Here is a 19,305-nt window from a genome sequence, read left to right on the forward strand (position 1 = left end):
AATGTATTTTTTTACAGTAAGTGCTTGCTGCTATAGTTAATGTTTGTAATAAGTGTATTCTTTGTGATGTGTTTTAAATATTGTTTCAAGGTGTTCTGTAAATCCCCCTAAGAAACCAAACTTACCAGCTGTAAAATAGAATATTCTCTAGTAACTGAGCAGAATTTAAACAGCATGAAATAGTTCAGTTTATGATTAACACCTTGTGGACAGATGGCAGTGACATTCTTTCTTACAAGTTTAATCAACATAACACATCAATGTTGTTTGTGTGCAGACTTCTCATCTAATGTGAATGGTTTTATTCCTCCATCAGAGCCAGTTCATTTTTATAACTTTAAAAAAGGAAATACGATACACTTTTTCATACATTTTTTATTGAATAAATAAATTGTATGTTTAAAAATAACAAAAGTGAAAGATGTGGAAACAATGTTTCTCAAAAAAAATGATATACACACACACACACAAAACAGTGAGAGTCAAATAAGTAGAAAAATCAGTAATCATAAAGATATACTGTATAAATGGTAAATGCATTTAACTAGAACGCAAATACAATGAAAATGGCCAACAATGGGGAGGTGTTAAAAACTATTAGGGAAGGAGAACAGAAACATATTTACAGATTTTGCCTTAGTATTTAAAACAAATGTTAGCCACAGTTTTGAACACAGTAAAAGTGAATAATTAAATTTGTCAAAGAAGGGATAAAATGCTACTTTATCTTTATGAACAAGATACTACTCAGAGTCAGAGTTATTATCCAGCAGTATTCCAAAAAAATGTTTCTATTTAAACTGACCTTTTTCCTGATATTTCCCTTAAATGTTATCAGAAATAATATTTCTATATCACCTTTGCTTGCAAGTGTAGCTCAAATTGCTCAACAAAAATATACAGTTACAAAGAAAATTTAAGGTATTATAAATGTACACAAGAAGAAAATGGATGGGTCCCCGTCCTTTGTAATAAATACACTGCATGGTCAAATGGCCAGGGACAAAGACAAACTTGCAGCCTTAAAAGATGCTGGAGATAATAAACCTCTGGGAGTCCCAAGCCAAAGCCCGTACAGTCTGCACTGCACATCATAGCATACATAATTGTGGCCGTCTCACTCCAATCACAGTTCCATTTCAGGACACCTTGTGAACTTTTCTTCTCTCCGGCATCACAGACAGGTGGAGTTGATGTAACAGATGTTGGAGACGCAGGGGGGCACCACTGGAATAAACTGGAAAAAGAAAACAGAGAAAAACAGCAGAAGTTACTGACCAGTGCAGATCTTACAAATTGTACACAGTACCATTTCTAATCTACTACAATCAATGCAAGGAATTAAGAAAAAGCCAAATTAGAAAAGTGGGCTTGTTGAAGTTTTTTGAAATGCTTGACATTTGTAGTCTGGCACTTCTTTATTAGCAAAGCATTCCAGATTTTTTTGCATGAGTACAGAAAGCTGATGGTTTTTATGGTTGATCTTGGAATAAAAAGAAAACGTTTGAGAAAAGAATTGTTGGGAGCAGACACTCCAAAATACAGGCAGGGTTAAAAATACTCAAAACCTTCTGCGTATTTAATACAACCTTGAAGTCAATTCTGTCTGAGATAGGCAGTCAGGGTAATGGGACCGAGATAGTTTTCTGAGGTTGGGGAAGGAAAAAAAAAGAACAGGCCAATACCTCCTGATCACTTGGCAAAGGCACAGCAGATTAGACCAGAGATTAAGATGGAGGACTGGACTCTTCCAACTCACTGTAACTGTTAAAAACAGAAAGGATATTCACTTACTGAGTTCAAACATTAATAAATTTTATCCTTACTTCTTGTTCAGCCTCCTTTCTTGGTACACCTGTAGATCAAATAGTACCAAAGTAAACCATCATCATAGATAAAGGTCCGCTTACAGTAAATTCTAACTAATAATATTTTTTTAATTACTGTGTTTTTTTGTTGGATTTTGAGAGAACCCCAAATTAATTGTTATAATATGTATCATCACTTTTCTCTTTTTTCTTTTACATTATGCATACAGTAGATTTTGTGTTACAATCTATGTATATCTGAACTTCTAATGTGATGCACTCAGGTGCTGTTACTTACATGAAAACATCTTTGTTTTTTTCTCCTGTCTTAGTTTTGTTTTAGGTTAAAATTAAGTCTTGGTTCTTTCATAATCCAACAACAAAGCACTGTAACTTGTAGAAGAAGAATGTTCTCTTGAGCAACTTGTACTCTGTGTGTTTTGTAACTGAATTTCAAAAGCAATGCTTGTAACCCTGCCAAGTAAGAAAGCCTGATTTATGAACTGACAAAAAATATGTTACGCAAGGGCTCAGGAAAGTGGTTTCTATATGATTCAAACTGCCTTTTCTGTTAAGTTCCTCAAAGTGAAATGGCTCAGGGAAAAAGGTCACAAGGCTGCAAAGTGCAAGACGTCTATCCTGTGATCAGTATTGGGGACATAGATAATGCTTAGGTCAGACTTATTGCTCAATTTTGATGATAAGGATGTTTTTCTGTCTCACCAATCATGAGATTAAGGGGTATTTAAGCACCCCCCAAGCTGTCGTTCAGGGTTCAGACGAGCCCTTTGGCGGTGGACTGCGCTCTCTGAATGCCTGCTTCCTGCGACTCCAATTGCTTATAATAAAAAGAGAACTTACGAGAAAAACTGCCTGCTGTCAAGTCTGCATTTATTTCGACCACAAACTTAAGAAAATAAATGTTATTTTGCTATATGGAACAGCATCCCTGTTTAGTGATGGTACTGATGTGCCACAGTCTCTGTGTTTGTGAGGATTCACACTCTGGGGCTTTCCTGTCTAAAATTAAAAAGCCCTTGTTAGTTACTGGACAGAGTGAGCAAACACAGATGACAGTATTCAAGCCAGCAAAATACTACAGATCAAGTAATAAAAATAGGGAGGCTTTGCAGGAATTGTGCAAAAATTACTTCTGAAACTGAAAGCCTCAGTAGTCTTACCTGTAGAAATAGCAAACCTAACATTAACTGCACATCATCCCAAAGTGGGAATCTTAAAAGCAGAAGAAAAGGACATCCACTTGTGTCTCAGAATTCGGGTACACTGGCATCTGTTCAGCCACGTGGAAGGCTAATTACCACCGGCATCCCATAGGGTCAAGAAAAAAATACAATAAAGGGACATTTTTTTTCTAACTGCAGCAATAAGAAATAAGTTATTTCTAAGGAGCAAACCTTCTCCATTATATTCAGTTAAATGTATAGTATGTATGTATGTGTGCTCCTGCTAAACCAACAGCTTAAATGATAAGCTAATGACATGTGACAAGAGCCGGTGCCCAGCCTGTCATTGTGCCATATCAGATGCACAATTCTCTGATGGCTTTGGATATAAATTTTAAAATTGCCTGTTTTGTGCCATAGATGTTTTTTCTACCAAACAAGGTTAAACAAATCCATTTTAAAATTATGAATAAATAGTACCCAGCCAATAATTGTAAAAGTATGACATTAATATATCCCTAAAATGTAGTTTTTGTACAAAGGAAATCAAATCCCCTCTCGCGTTTCTTTTACTTCTGCTCCTTTTTTAAAATGCTTTAGAAAGATTTATTTCTGTTACTGTCTTGAATGACAAAACAATATATCACTGTTTAATTATTGTTCTTCTTCTGTATACAATTATGAAGACTACATGTTAGAAAATGTAGTAACTGTGGTTTCCTTACTTCCTAAACTTTATATACATAAGTGTAAAGTTCAGAATGTTAGACCCTCTATTACATCTTTCTGTTTGGACATTAATATGCTAGAAATACAGTAGCTTTAAAAACAGAAAAAACACTAAAGCAATTACAACGTGTAAGATTCTGAGCTGCATCATTAACAAATGCTATTATCTGCATCCCACTTTCTGGTAATAACTTAGCTGTTGCTACTCATGTATGTAATTTAGCCTTCATCATTATATATTTGTTAACTTTATTATGTTATTGTATTAGTGTAATCTGATATCAACATACTAAAACAATACTGATGGCTTTGGAGGGCACTCTTTACACCGGTCGCGTGTGAAACGTGCACTCCTAATTCTATTCCTAATTCAACCCCTAGATTATAATGTTTAACTTAATTATTAGCATTCCATTCACTCTTTAACGTAAAAAAATGTGGTCAAATGTTAAAAGAAACACACCACCAAATGCTAATAGGGTGTTACAAAAAGAATGACATACATTCATTAATCCATTAACCCTGATACGGAAAATGCTGTGACTTTTATGTTTAAACCACAAGATTACGAAAGTTGTATTGCAACTGAAAATGAAAATCTGTATTGCCTTTTTCATCAATATGATGTACTTACAAAAAGCTGTACAATTCAACAGGTGAGGGGACGCTGGCGCACTCATGTTGTTGCCGCTCCTCCCTGTTAACAACACTTTTCGCAAAATTCGCCTTAATTCTACACTTTCTTACGCTTGTTTTATTTCTTTTATTGTACGTATAGCTCGTGGATACAGCTGACTCGAATTGTATGGATTTGGCTTAATATTTACAAATTTTATGGACTCTACTTTGACTGGGAACAGCTGAATCTGAGGATCAGGACGAGACCTACAAACATTTCTTTGTACCTGGCGATCTAGGACCTCGGATTGATCTGTCTCCGTGATATTATATTCGCCATGCTGATCTGCTCCCGTTTCATTTTACAGTACTCTACGACTGGGAACTGATCTGATGTTCATACTAATCTGTCTTATGGCTCCGGGGCGATTACGCCTGAAATTACCAAGCGTTACTGTTTGTGGCTGTGTATTGGAACCTCCAAACCCTGCTACCTCCTCCTGCTATGCTTTCTGCTGCTTGCTATCGTCACTCACCTACGCTACCACACCCGCCTGTCCTACCGGTTCCGCTGTGCTGTGCTGCTTCTCCACTACTATTCAGATAAGTATTGCCCAGTATCATGCTAAAATACTCTCATGACAGACTCCTTCTTATTAAACAGTTTGTCCAGAGCAAATGGTCTGACTGGAACATCCTAAAGGACGCCGGTATTTTGCAGCGCCCAAAATATATACATCGCGGGTCAGGTCGCCGCCACCGCCGGGCTGCGAATGAAAATACCACCGTCAGCATTTGCTCAGGAATAAGCTGTCCTTCTCATGACCCTGGAAATTGAAGTGTCCATGTGTCAAATTTGCATTATGTGGAAATAAACCCTGATCACGGCTCTGTGCAAAAAGAAGCCTCATTAACTAATATTTCACTGTTTAACTCGAGATCTCTTAATGGCAAAGCATTGGTGCTGTCAGAACTCATCACTGACACCAGACTTGATATTCTGTGTCTAACGGAGACTTGGCAAAAACCAAACGAATTTGCGTCTCTCATGGAGACGACTCCAATTGGTTTTACTTTCCACACAGAGCCTCGTAGCTCTAGACAAGGAGGTGGGCTTGCAGTAGGCTAATTGTCAGAGCAGACTTAATCTAGTGTGTTTGTTTTTAACAGTTACAGAGAGGTGGAAGAGTCCAGTCGTGTTATAGGGCAGCAGTTAAAGAAGAAGGAAGGACAGATGTGTGCCATTTTAAAGTAGTGGGTGGCCACCTGCCCGGCACTTCTAGAATCCTCCATCTAAACCTCTGGTCTGATCTGCTGTACCTTTGTCAAGTGATCACATGGCATTGGCCTGTTTCTTTTTTTCCCCAACTTCTGTAAACTGTCTCAGTCTAATTACACTGACTGCCTGTCTCACATAGAATTGATTTCAAGCTTCTATTAAATATATGGAAGGCTTTGAATATTTTAGACCCTGCCTGTAGTTTGGAGGGCCTGCTCCCAGCATTTCTTTTCTCACACATTGCTTTTCTGAGTCAGTATTTGTCAATACTATCCACTTGCAGAGCCACAGCACCATACGTCACTGCAGTTCAAGACCCGCAGTTGTAGACCCGCAGTTACAGACCTGGAAGTGACGTCTCCGTCATTTCAGGACTGACTTCGTAAAATTACTTTTGGATGGTGTCGACAGGTCTTGGCAAAGCCCGGAAAGTAACGTCAGGTGAAGGATCCATTCATAAATTAAGCGATAAAAATGAGGAGGAATAAAAGTACATCAAACTAAATAATACGCATCATTGTGAAGTTCAGAGGGTTTCTGCCATTACGTCGTGTCATACATCAAACAAAACAATACGGATCGTTTCTGTGAAATACACCATTAACATTTACGTTGTGTTCGGGTCTGTGGGAATCATTTAACGTCGGCAAAACTAAAATCACTAAGATCTGTGTTAAATGAAAATAGTTTTTTGTTTACATTCATGAAACGAAGTATACAATATAATTATAATGTTTACACCACGTTAGAGTTTAGTAAAACATTAATAATAAAAGTGATTACTTTTTTAAAAATGTACTATGCATGTGTGCAATGTTGTTCTAAACCAAATTAGAATAAACATTTAAGCCAATCTAATATTTTAAAACAAGCATGTGAACAAAACAGCAATACATATTCTACACTGAATTATGCTATGAATTAATTGCATTATATAGAACTGTTTTAGTTTTTGTCACTTATTATTATAAACGATGGGCCATCAAAAGAAAAAAAAAATACTAATAAGAACACAAATTATTTATATTGCACCCTTCCTATGCCCAAAGTTCTGAAAGAACAAGGACCTATAACATAATATCTTCACTAAATAAAGATAAATACAGGATATAGAAAACATTGAAATAGAATAAAAGACAATAATGCAGACTAAAATACAACATATAATACTACAAAAAAAATCTTGAATAAATAACTGTAACTGCGGGTCTAAAACTGCGGGTCTACAGCCATAGACATATAATAGATAGATGCCGCATTCACTGTGTTCATAGACATATATAGATAGACGCTGCATTCACTGTGTTGCCCAGTCGACAGGATACGTCAACGTGTACGCAATATTGCAAGTGGCAAAAGTGCCATTTAAACTAATACAGGTAAACGTGGAAACCGGGTTTTCTGATGAAAAAACAATAACGTTTAAAACAGTATCGTTTACATACAACAGATTTTGGCGAATCGTTTAAATGCAATTATTTATATCCATTTATACACTAATAATGACAATTATTAAATAATAATAATAATTATTATTATTAAATAATTCCTCCCATATAAGTAACATTTCTCGGATTCCCTTCTTCCATCTCTGAAACATTTCTAGACTTTGTCCTGTTCTTATGCAACACAGTACTGAAATATTGGTTAATGCCCTAGTCACCTCACATATAGATTACTCTAATGCTATTCTATCTGGCATCCCACAAAAAGTTATCCATCGCTTACAACTTCTTCAAAATTCTGCTGCCAGGATAATAACCTGCTGTTCTAAATCCACTGAACATATTACACCTATTCTCTCTCAACTTCACTGGCTTGCTGTTAACTACAGAATACAATACAAAATACTGCTCTTAACATTTAAAGCTCTCCACAACCTTACTGATCTCCAACAGACTTACACTCCCTCTCGCTACATTAAGATCCTCATCTGCAGCTCGACTTTCTGTACCGCACATCAAACTCTGTTCTATGGGAGCTCACATTAAAAAACAAAGGAGTTTTGATGATTCCTTCTGAGGATATAGTCAAGGTGGTCAAAGTAGCTGAGTGTGTTATCTGACAGTTGACATTAGGGCAAGCTGTCAGTGTATCTTTGATCAATCAGTTTGTTCGGGCTGAGATTGGTTCAGATGATGTGTTTTTTCTCAAGGAGCACATTGAGGAAACACAGTTTGAAATTGACAACCATCATTTTATGCCCATGCCTTTAGTTGTGTCTGTCTTCCACAAACTAAGGCTGCACCATATTGCCGGACTGAAAACTCTCAAATTACAAAGTGGCAACGCACGAAAAAAGCTATGTAAGACAGTTCTGTTTCGTGGATTTTAGATCCTATCCTGTATATATTTAAGTAACCACATTGTGTTTGTGAGAGAGAGAGAGAGAGAGAGAGAGAGAGAGAGAGAGAGATTGAGAGAGGAATGAGTGAAATGTTTTCAGAAATTATTAAGCCAATTTGTATACAATAAAATTGTTTATTTTTGTCATTGAGTGCATCATTTCACTGTTAAAAGAAAGACAAACAAAGATAACTGGCAGTAACAGTGCAAAATTCACAATTGGTATGCCAGTTTGAAAAGATAAGTTTTGAGGGTAGTATTAAAATGTTATTGAATCGAGCTGACGTATATGAGAGGGAAGAGAATTCCAGAGTTGAGGAGCACTATGAGAGAGATGCATCTACAACAATAGACATAGAATTACTAGAAGCCGCATAACCAGCAGCATTGTACGTCAACGTCGCCGTCATATTGCGTGTGGCACTGCTGTGGAGTGAAGTAATGGATAAAGATGCCTCGCGCATGTGCTGCTTGGGATTGTACAAACTGCTGTACGCTCCAAGCCAGATCACAGGGATTACATTTCATAGGTTTGCTGAACAATTGTTTTGGTTATACTTGGCCATTAGAAAATCCCATTTTATAATCTTAACTTTAGCTACGCCAGGCTAAAATAACAAAGATATGCATTTATGTGCTCAAGTGAGCCCCCAAACAACGTTTTGGCTAAATGTATTTAGTCACTAACTATGTAGATTGTTGTTAGCTGGTAACATTTCTCAAACTTTAAAGGTTTCCCAAATTTACTAGGGTGTTGTACCGTGTTAGCCATTATGAATGTAGAGAAAAACCAAGCAAAATGACACCTTTTATTGGCTAACTAAAAAGATTACAATATGCATATTGTAATATTTTTAGTTAGCCATTAAAAGGTGTCATTTTGCTTGGCTTTTCTCTACAAGGTGTCCCAAAGAAATCCACCTCAGGAAGCAGTGGGAGGTAACCCTTAGACGGGATTTTGAGAAAGCTGTCCTGTGATGCGTGCCGTGCTAGTTTGGTAACAGATGCCGTACCGGCATCATATGATCAAAGCTACCACTTGCTCACATTAAAAAACAAAGGAAGTTTAATGATTCCTTCTGATTCTACAGTCAAGGTGGTCAAAGTAGCTGAGCTTGTTATCCGACAGTCGACAATAGGACAAGCTGTCAATTTATCTTAGATCAATCAGTTTGTTCGGGCTGAGATTGGTTCAGATGATGTGTTTTTCCTCAAGGAGCACATTGAGGAAACACAGTTTGAAATTGACAACCATCATTTTATGCTCATGTGTTTAGTGGTGTCTGTCTTCTCTCAAATTACTGAGTGGCAACACACGAAAAAAGCTATGTAAGACAGTTCTGCTTCATGGATTTTAGATCCTATCCTGTATATATTTAAGTAAACACATTCTGTGTGTGTGTGAGAGAGAGAGAGAGATTGAGAGAGGAATGAGTGAAATGTTTTCAGAAATTATTAAGCCAATTTGTATACAATAAAATTGTTTATTTTTGTCATTGAGTGTATCATTTCACTGTTAAAAGAAAGACAAACAAAGATAACTGGCAGTAACAGTGCAAAAGTCACAACTGGTATGCCAGTTTGAAAAGATACGTTTTGAAGGTAGTTTTAAAATGTGTTATTGAATCAAGCTGACGTATATGAGAGAGAAGAGAATTCCAGAGTCGAGGAGACACTATGAGAGGCACTCGAGCTCCCATAGAACCGAGTTTGATGTGTGGTACAGAAAGTAGAGCTGCAGATGAGGATCTGAGTGAGCGAGAGGGAGTGTACAGTGCATCTGGAAAGTATTCACAGCGCATCACTTTTTCCACATTTTGTTATGTTACAGCCTTATTCCAAAATGGATTAAATTCATTTTTTTCCCTCATAATTCTACACACAACACCCCATAATGACAACATGAAAAAAGTTTACTTGAGGTTTTTGCAAATTTATTAAAAATAAAAAAACTGAGAAATCACATGTACATAAGTATTCACAGCCTTTGCTCAATACTTTGTCAATGCACCTTTGGCAACAATTACAGCCTCAAGTCTTTTTGAATATGATGCCACAAGCTTGGCACACCTATCCTTGGCCAGTTTCACCCATTCCTCTTTGCAGCACCTCTCAAGCTCCATCAGGCTGGATGGGAAGCGTCGGTGCACAGCCATTTTAAGATCTCTCCAGAGATGTTCAATCGGATTCAAGTCTGGGCTCTGGCTGGACCACTCAAGGACATTCACAGAGTTGTCCTGAAGCCACTCCTTTGATATCTTGGCTGTGTGATTAGGGTCGTTGTCCTGCAGAAAGATGAACCATCGCCCCAGTCTGAGGTCAAGAGCGCTCTGGAGCAGGTTTTCATCCAGGGTGTCTCTGTACATTGCTGCAGTCATCTTTCCCTTTATCCTGACTAGTCTCCCAGTCCCTGCTGCTGAAAAACATCCCCACAGCATGATGCTGCCACCACCACGCTTCACTGCAGGGATGGTATTGGCCTGGTGATGAGTGGTGCCTGGTTTCCTCCAAACGTGATGCCTGGCATTCACACAAAAGAGTTCAATCTTTGTCTCTCAGACCAGAGAATTTTCTTTCTCATGGTCTGAGAGTCCTTCAGGTGCCTTTTGGCAAACTCCAGGCGGGCTGTCATGTTCCTTTTACTAAGGAGTGGCTTCCGTCTGGCCACTCTACCATACAGACCTGATTGGTGGATTGCTGCAGAGATGGTTGTCCTTCTGGAAGGTTCTCCTCTCTCCACAGAGGATCTCTGGAGCTTTGACAGAGTGACCATCGTGTTCTTGGTCACCTCCCTGACAAAGGCCCTTCTCCCCCGATCGCTCAGTTTAGATGTCAAAGTGTCAAAAGTGTCAAAGTGAACTTTATTGTCATCTCAACCATATACAAGTATACAGATAGAAGAAATTGCGATGCTCAGGGTCCACAGTGTAACAACGTGACGTGCAAATAATAATTTAAAAATAGAATTAAAATTTAATTAAAATTTAAATTAAAATTAAAACACAAACAAGACAAGACATTGTGCAAAGAAAAGACTAAGAAGTACCAGCAATATTGATGTGTAAGATATGTAATATAATAAATAAATAATAAATAATAGATATAGATAATACAGAAATTATCAGTGTATGATAATAGTTGTTTAAGACGTGTAAACAATGACAGGTCATTGGGGTGAACAGCAGTGGACTAAGCACGCAGCCCTGCGGTGCTCCAGTGCTCAGTGTGATGATGCTGGAAGTGTTGCAGCCTATCCGAACTGACTAAGGCCTCTCTGTCAAGAAGTCCAGGATCCAATTGCAGAGGGTGGTGTTCAGGCCCAACCTGCTCAGTTTTACAACCAGCTTTTTAGGGATGATTGTGTTGAAGGCAGAGCTAAAGTCTATGAATAGCATCCTGACATATGTGTCTTTTTTATCCAGATGTGTCAGGGAGAGGTGAAGGGCAGAGCATATAGCATCCTCAGTTGACCCGTTTGAGCGGTATTGAAACTGAAGAGGGTCAAGGGAGGCAGGGAGATTAGTCTTTATGTGTGACATGATTAACCTTTCGAAGCACTTGATTATGATTGGCGTGAGTGCAACTGGTTGGTAGTCATTCAGGCATGTCACTGATGACTTCTTCGGCACTGGTATGATCTTGGTCGACTTGAAGCATGCTGGGACTGATGACTGGCTCAGAGATGTGTTGAAGATGTCTGTGAGGACACCAGGCAGTTGACTGGCACATTCTTTGAGCACACGACCAGGTATGTTGTCAATACTTGAAAACCATTGGTTCACCAGCTGCCGTGACCCGGATTCGAACCGGGGTTGCTGTGGCCACAACGCAGAGTACTAACCACTATACAATCACGGCGAGCTGCCGGCCAGCTCTAGGAAGAGTCCTGGTGGTTTCGAACTTCTTCCACTTACGGATGATGGAAGCCACTGTGCTCATTGGGACCTTCAAAGCAGTAGAAATTTTTCTGTAACCTTCCCCAGATATGATAGATAGATAGATAGATAGATAGATAGATAGATAGATAGATAGATAGATAGATAGATAGATAGATAGATAGATAGATAGATAGATAGATAGATAGATAGATAGATAGATAGATAGATAGATAGATAGATAGATAGATAGATAGATAGATAGATAGATAGATAGATACTTTATTAATCCCAGGGGGAAATTCACAAATATGTGCCTTGAGACAATCCTGTCTCGGAGGTCTACAGACAATTCCTTTGACTTCATGCTTGGTTTGTGCTCTGACATGAACTGTCAACTGTGGGATCTTATATAGACAGGTGTGTGCCTTTCCAAACCATGTCCAATCAACTGAATTTACCACAGGTGGACTCCAATTAAGCTGCAGAAACATCTCAAGGATGATCAGAGGAAACAGGATGCACCTGAGCTCAATGTTGAGCTTCATGGCAAAGGCTGTGAATACTTATGTACATGTGCTTTCTCATTTTTTTTATTTTTAATAAATTTGCAAAAACCTCCAGTAAACTTTTTTCATGTTGACATTATGGGGTGTTGTGTGTAGAATTCTGAGGAAAATAATGAATTTAATCCATTTTGGAATAAGGCTGTAACATAACAAAATGTGGAAAAAGTGATGCGCTGTGAATACTTTCCGGATGCACTGTAAGTCTGTAGATCAGTGAGGTTGTGGAGAGCTTTAAATGTTAAGAGGAGTATTTTGTATTGTATTCTGTAGTTAACAGGGAGCCAGTGAAGCTGAGAGAGAATGCAATAGGTGCAAAATGTTCAGTGGATTTAGAACAGATGGGGCCTCATGTATAACGCCGTGTGTAGAACTCACACTATAACATGGCGTAAGCACAAAAGCGGGATTGTGCGTACGCACAGAAAAATCCAGATGCAGGAATCTGTGCGCACGCAAACTTTCACGTTCTTCCACTACATAAATCCCGATCAGCGTGAAAAGTAACGCATGTGCACGCGCCCAACTCCTCACAGAATTACGCCTCTTTGAATATGCAAATCAATATAAATAGCCTTCTGTGAAAAGACAATGGGAAAAGCACAGGGGGAAATATAAGAATTTCAGCGAATACCAAGTGGAGGCAAAGGAAAAACATACTATTTGTTGGTTTAAACAGTGGTTTAATCAACAAAAGAAAGTTGATCAAGTGACAGAGTGTCGGAGAAACTCGAAAGATCAAGTTCACAAAGTCGCACAGTGCCCGAAATAAAAAAGAAATCACATATCAAAGTCGCCGTGAAAAGGCAAGTCGTAGCCTACCGTCTGAGTGTCATATGAAAGCTTATTAGGGTACAGACAAAAAAAAAAGGCACACAGTGGGAAAAAAGAACGAAATGTCAACTTTAATCTCGAAATTTCCACTTTAATCACGTAGTTTATTTTGCCATTAAAGTAGAACATCATAAACTTCATCTTAAAATCGTTTATTTTACTAGTTTCTCAAGTAGCATGTTAAATGCTTTGTTCTGTATTTGATCTTCTATGTGCTCTATGTGTGTGAATCACTACGTGCTTCCGTTCTTTCTCTTTCTCCGACAGGACACAGAATCCATTACATTTGTGATATTACAGATTTCTGAATAATTAAAATACTGAGATGTATACGTGATATCATTTTCATGATGATAGGAATGAAAGCATGTTATTAAACATGGGAACACGGTGGCACAGTGATTGTTCATATCTCACGCAAGAGGCTTGCTGCGCCATGCGCGACCTTTGATGAAATAATTTATTACAGAAGTACTGTCTCTTTCAAACGTACTAACCTCCAATTCCTGTCCTTACTTTTCTTTCTCCAAATGCCCAATCGCCACACAATCAGCTCTGTAATAGACGTTAAGCCATCTGTAAGCTTAGAACGCCAATTCTTCAAAACTTTTAAGGAACATTGAAATATCTTCATAGTACATGTTTAATTATTCTGTCTGTCTATCTTTCCAGTGTCGCGTCAGCGCAAGAATATAACGCAATGCAGGAACAATCCCTGAACTAGCTAGCGCTGCAGCACCGTGTCCTCACATGTTTAATTATTAACAATACAGATTATTTAAATGAAGTTAAAGTTTTATCTGTATAATATAATCAACATATTTTGCTGCATTTCATCTTAAAAATGAATACCGTCATCATATGTAAATACGCGCTTTATAAAGTGGCGCAAGTTGTGCAATATTATAACTGTAGTGCAAGTTTACAGTGAGGTAATTGTATATATAAGTACAAACAGTTCTACAAGGAGCACTTGATGGACTGATTGAGTGCGTTTAGAGTTCTTGGGATAAAACCTTTTCTAAACCGCGAAGTCCGTACTGGGAAGTCTCTAAAGCGTTTTGCCGTGGCTCAGGCAGCGTCTGATTCATGTTGTATACCGATAATTCTCTTTCCGATCAGCTGCTGCTGTGATTCCCCACTCAGATACAGTGATATAAATACTCTGAGTGGTGCAGTGAGAGTAATATGGATAAAGATGATCTGCTGTGGCAACCCTTAACGGGAGCAGCTGAAAGAAGAAGATGCAGTGAGAGTTACAACACTAAAGCAGTTATGGTATTTGGAATACTATGGCTATTCCCTGGACCATTATATTGCTGCAGGTTAATTACAATCAGATGCATTACACTAATAAACAATATGCAGTTAGTTTCAGTGTATTTATAAAGCTGCGTCAGGAATGTGGAGCTAAGAAAGAAAGGGTGACCACACAGGAACAGTAGCACTGCTTTGACGCTGGGTGCCGCCAGTCTGCAAAACCGAGCGGAGAAATTGCGTACGCCAAGGTATGAGTTACCGTGGAAATGTGCGTGGCTTTACGCCAAGTTTAGGTTTTATACATCGCGATTTGAGCGTGGAAACGGGAGTACGCAACATTTCTGTGCGTACGCACCGTTTATACATGAGGCCCCTGGTTATTATCCTGGCAGCAGAATTTTGATGAAGTTGTAAACGATGGATAAGTTTTTGTGGGATGCCAGATAGAATGGCACTACAGTAATTTATACGTGAGGTGACTAGGGCATTAACCAATACTTCAGTACTGTGTTGCATAAGAACAGGACAAAGTCTAGAAATGTTTCAGAGATGGAAGAAGGCAGCCCGAGAAATGTTACTTATATGACAGGAATTATTTAATAATAATAATTATTATTTAAAAATTGCCATTATTAGTGTATAATTTGATATAAATAATTGCATTTAAACGATTCGCCAAAATCTGTTGTATGTAAACGATACTGTTTTAGACGTTATTGTTTTTTCATCAGAAAACCCGTTTTCCACGTCTACCTGTATTAGTTTAAATGGCACTTTTGCCACCCGCAATATGGCGGACGCGCTGACGTATCGAATCCACTGGGCAACACAGTGAATGTGGCATCTATCTATATATGTCTATGTCTACAACTGCGGTGACGTATGGTGCTGTGGCAATGCAAGTGGATGCTTCTCGTATTCGTTTTCCAGATTGGACAGTTTCTCTTAGTAATAAATATTCATGAGTTCATGAACCGTGACACGCCGCTCGAACCCGAAGTACAAGAACCGGGGCTTTAAAGCTGTGTCGCTACCCGATCTGCGGTGCCTACCCGATTTGCATGCGCATGTGCTTGCATGTGCAGAGCTTAACTATTACGACCCTGCACGATCTGCGTTTTTTTTACTTTGCGACACGAGTCCACATCCGATTTGTCTCACGCACGCGCTTGTTGCTACCCGATCTGCGGTGCCTACCCGATTTGCGTGCGCATGTGCACGCATGTGCAGAGCTTAACTATTACGACCCTGCACGATCTGCGTTTTTTTTTACTTTGCGACACGAGTCCCCATCCGATTTGTCTCACGCACGCGCTCTCTGCTTAATTAAAATTCATTTCATGACGCTACCCGATTTGTTCTGCGCATGTCGAATGTTTTACGACACACGAGAAAAAAAGTTACCGCGGGATTTTAATTTCTCGGTCTGCATTAACAAATAGAACTTCCGCCATTCGAGTGAGAAGGAGAAAGAAGAACGCCATAAAGAATAGGAGCATATTGAATTTTTCTCCGGGAAGAAGAATATTTTTCACTTTTTGAAAAAATGAAGACTTCAATTTTACAACGACTTGAAAGATTATCTTTTGCGGGAAGAATTTAGCAACAATTTAACGGTCAGAGAGCGAAGTGAAATATGACGTGTGTCCGTGAATTTTATGATTAAAGGTACTGTATGTAATGTTTATTTGAATGCTTTTCAGTTTTTGAGAATACAGTATGTACTGTAATATAATCTAGATATATTTAGGATTATCTGACGTTTTGTTTAATAATTGGAATATTACAAAATTTACCGTTTTAAATAGGCTGGTGATTGCAATGAACGCGCATGAATATTTTGAAATATGCAAAACTTTTAATAAATTGTGTTATTAAAAAACTGCTCAGGTGGACTTTCCTATTATTTACTGATTTATACTTGATTAATGGATTAGTAGGTTTTCTCTTTTTGGGAATATGAAAATCTGAACTGCCTAGATGTATCTCAGATCAGGTATCTGAATTTTACAGTTCTTTTAAACAGAGAAGTAAATTGGTATCCACTAACAAATGTTAAAATGTGTTTTTTCTTATGCAACTCCCCAACATTAGACAACAATATCGTAGTCTGTGTGTGAATCCTCGCAATCCCAGTAACTGTTGTTTTTCTCATTGTATGAGTTTCAATAGAAACAAAACCAGGCTGTTTCATTTGCAAAATAAAGCACACATTCTTAGGGGTATTATGCTTTATTACTGGGTAATGAGTGTATGCCTTCACTTAAAATGTGATGTGGTCATATTTCAGTTACATGCAAGCAACTTTTGAATTCTGTTCTTTCTTAATTTTGGATAGTCCATCATCCATGCCCTGGCAGCTCTACTGGGTGTATCAGGACAGGAGGCAGAAGACTTATTTCTTGGTGGCCCAGAATACAGTACAGTAATCCCTCCTCCATCGCGGGGGTTGCGTTCCAGAGCCACCCGCGAAATAAGAAAATCCGCGAAGTAGAAACCATATGTTTGTATGGTTATTTTTATATTGTCATGCTTGGGTCACAGATTTGCGCAGAAACACAGGAGGTTGTAGAGAGACAGGAACGTTATTCAAACACTGCAAACAAACATTTGTCTCTTTTTCAAAAGTTTAAACTGTGCTCCATGACAAGACAGAGATGACAGTTCTGTCTCACAATTAAAAGAATGCAAACATATCTTCCTCTTCAAAGGAGTGCGTGTCAGGAGCACAGAATGTCACATAGATAGAGAAAACAATCTCTAGCAAACAAATCAATAGGGCTGTTTGGCTTTTAAGTATGCGAAGCACCGCGGCACAAAGCTGTTGAAGGCGGCAGCTCACACACCCTCCGTCAGGAGCAGGGAGAGAGAGAGAGACAGAGTTTGTTTTTCAGTCAAAAATCAATACATGCCCTTCGAGCTTTTAAGTATGCGAAGCACCGTGCAGCATGTCGTTTCAGGAAGCAGCTGCACAAACGATAGCAACGTGAAGATAATCTTTCAGCATTTTTAGACGAGCATCCCTATCGTCTAGGTGTGCGAACAGCCCCCCTGCTCAATCCCCATACGTCAGGATACAGAGAAAGTCAGCGCAAGAGAGAGAGAAGAGTAAGCAATCTAGCTTCTCAGCCATCTGCCAATAGCATCCCTTGTATGAAATGAACTGGGCAAACCAACTGAGGAAGCAATGTACCAGAAATTAAAAGACCCATTGGTCCGCAGAAATCCGCGAACCAGCAAAAAATCCGCAATATATATTTAAATATGCTTACATATAAAATCCGCGATGGAGTGAAGCCGCGAAAGGCGAAGCGCGATATAGCGAGGGATCACTGTATCAGGTAAAAGTCAAGTCTATGAATGTTTGAAGTATGTGTTTAAATATTTCTTGTTTATTATTTTTATATTTTACTTACCTTAGTGAAGTGGAAGAATTTAACCGAAAGATAGGGCAGCAATTAAAGAAGGAAGGAATGCTGCGATATCTGTTGGAATAGAAGATGATGCTACTGCCCAGTGCTTCCAGAATCCTTCATTTGAGTCTTGGGTCTGAATCTACTGCATCATTGCCAAGTATTCTGGGGTAATGTATCTTGTTTTGTTTACATTTTGTTTTTCTCCATATTCCAAGCTCATTTACTTGACCTTAGCTTTAATAAACTGGATGGCTGTCTCCTTCACAATTGATTTTAAAGTACTACACTATTCATTACATAAAAAGCTCTGAACAATTTAGTCCCTTCCTGTATTTGGTACTGTCTCTCCCCCAACACTCCTCAGTGTAATCTTCAATCCACAACCACTAATTTGCTTATGAAAGAACTGGTGAAGCAGCTTACACATGTATACCAAAAATATAGAATGCCGGCTATAAATGAAAAACCTTTCAAAATACTTTTAAAACTCCATTTTTAAACTTCACCTCTGCTTAATTCCCACTTCTATCAGTTTATGATTTACTTCTGGTTTATAAATGGAACTGCATACATTTTGAAAGATTTACACCAGATAATAACCATTGTTTTTTTGCTGTTTTCTTTTTTTGTCCAGTGATGCCCTTTGCCATGTACCCTGGTCAAATCTTGTGCAACTGACTGTGGTGCTGAAGAGAGAAGATTTCTGAAGACCCTCTTGAAATGGAGCTGCAATTGGATTAACACTACAACAGTATGCTTGCTGAGAATGTCCACAGGGGCCTGGGGAGGCTGTGACCTTGTGACCCTGAGACGTTGTTTTGTCAAGCATCCTGACCAACTAGACCTTTTTGTGTTCAACAGAGCCATCTGACCATCAGATATATTTAAGGAGAAGGACCTTTCAATTTTCCTCTTGTGTACTTTTTAATTGTATATATATTTTTTCATTTTCATAAAGTTATATATATTTGTTAAGCAGTTTGGGCTTTATTAGTATTAAAATATGTTAAGATTAGTTATTTGTGGAATAATTTAAATGATCAAAATAGCAAAAAATGTAACTAAGTTTTCTGTGCTCTGGGTAAAATACGTTAAAGCTATGTGGTGATTTTTTACATTTTTTTTTTTTTTTGTACATTTGACATGGTTTTTTTAGATGCATTGTTCTTACATTGTTCACTTTTGTTGTTCTCATGACATTTATTCAATAAAATTTGCATGAAAAGTGTATTTCCTTTTTAATTATTCAGTTATTAACTCACATTTAAGACACTATATGGGTGAATAAAAGCCATTTAAATCTGAGTACAAGACGAGCAATAGTATCACAGAAGATGGTGCTGGGGTTGTGCTTTATGTAGGTTAGACATGAAATGAAGATTTCTTTTTC

General features: G+C 38.2%; 1 long non-coding RNA gene across 1 annotated transcript; it reads left to right on the top strand.

Annotated features, from left to right (window-relative positions):
* Positions 1–15,859: 15,859 nt before the first annotated feature.
* LOC127526465 (uncharacterized) lies at positions 15,860–19,076 on the top strand. Its single transcript, XR_007933994.1, has 3 exons — positions 15,860–16,167; positions 17,921–18,082; positions 18,550–19,076. It is a non-coding gene; the product is annotated as an uncharacterized LOC127526465 (long non-coding RNA).
* Positions 19,077–19,305: the final 229 nt, after the last annotated feature.

The sequence above is a fragment of the Erpetoichthys calabaricus genome, unplaced genomic scaffold, assembly GCF_900747795.2.
Source record: "Erpetoichthys calabaricus unplaced genomic scaffold, fErpCal1.3, whole genome shotgun sequence".
NCBI classification, from domain to species: domain Eukaryota; kingdom Metazoa; phylum Chordata; class Cladistia; order Polypteriformes; family Polypteridae; genus Erpetoichthys; species Erpetoichthys calabaricus.